The sequence below is a fragment of the Cynara cardunculus genome, assembly GCF_001531365.2.
Source record: "Cynara cardunculus var. scolymus isolate 2C chromosome LG 1, CcrdV1, whole genome shotgun sequence".
Taxonomy (NCBI): Eukaryota; Viridiplantae; Streptophyta; class Magnoliopsida; order Asterales; family Asteraceae; genus Cynara; species Cynara cardunculus.
This window is the reverse complement of record NC_037528.1, coordinates 22,511,555-22,513,125: the sequence shown is the minus strand read 5'-3', so window position 1 is coordinate 22,513,125 and position 1,571 is coordinate 22,511,555.

Here is a 1,571-nt window from a genome sequence, read left to right as displayed (position 1 = left end):
TAGACCGCAGTCATTGGAATTGTTATCAGTCTGAAATCATTTATATCAAAACTTCATTTTTATAATAAAATAATAATTTCTTTTAAAAACACAAGATATCATCACAAATCCGGTCAACAAGTCCGGTCAACAAATCCGGTCAACAATCATCTGGTTAACAAGTCCGGTCAACAAATCCGGTCAACAATCATTCGGTTAACAAGTCTGGTCAACTAGTCCGGCCAACAACCGTCCGGTTTAAAACACTTGGAATACATTCCACTTCGTCCGGACATCTAATCCGGTCAACACAACACATAATCTTTGAACGATTTATACTTAGAACAAATTCACATTTTGAACGGATAACAAATCCGGATAATAGTCCGTTCAAGACTCGTCCGGTTTAAGACTAAACCGCTCAACACACAACCGGTTTACCAACTTCGGACAACAAATCGCTCATGGCTTGTCCGGTTTAAACTAGTCCGGTCAATAAGCCGCTCAAGGCTTATCCGGTTTAAGAACAATCCGGTCAATAAACCGCCTAAGGCTTGTCCGGTTTAAATGCTTATCYGGTCACTCTTTGTMCGGATAATACTTAGACATAATAATCATGGTTTCTTTCCAAACAAGAACCATACGAAGCATGCAAATAAAACCAGTAAAATCTTTATACAAAAAGATTTAGAACCACTCACCTTATAAAACTTTTGAAACCAAAACGCTTAAAATCAACTCTTTTGAAATCCAACTCTTGCAATCAACTTGAAATCTCCTCTCTTTTGAAATCCGGTCAACTCTTTTCTCAACTTTCTCAAAATGGCAGGAAAAACAAAGGAAGAGGCTAAGCCCCCTATTTATATATTTTTTTTTCCAAAATGGCAAGTCGGCTAAACCTACTCTTTCCCCCTTTCTACCTCATGCATACCCACACTCACACACATTCATACTCCATACATGCATATAATCATATATTATATATATATATATATTCAATTAATACACAACTTCACATACCAGCATGTATCAATTTATCATGTTATCACGTAATCATTTAATCAAATAATCACGTAGTAAATACTTTGGGTAATAACCAGGATCTGGTTATCACATTATCCACCCCTCAAGAGAATTTCGTCCCGGAATTTCTTTAATCAAAAAGCCACGGGTATTCTAATCTCATATTTGACTCCAATTCCCATGTCGCTTCTGGTCCTTTGTGAAACTTCCACTGTACTTTAACCAGACTTATCTCTTTGTTCTTCAACACCCTGATCTTTCTGTCAATTATGGCTTCTGGTGTTTCCACAAAATTCAATTTGCTGTCTAATTGAATTTATGGCAAAGGTACAGCTAGATTCGGATCAGCCAAACACATCCGCAAATTCGACACATGAAAAGTGTTGTGAATTTGACTCAGGTCTTCTGGTAGCTCTAGCTGATATGCTACTGGCCCAATTCGTTTACATATTTTGAATGGCCCAACATACCTTGGACTGARCTTTCCTTTCTTCCCGAATCTGATAACACCCTTCCATGGCGAAACTTTTAACATTACAAAATCGTCTACATCAAATTCAATGGATTTT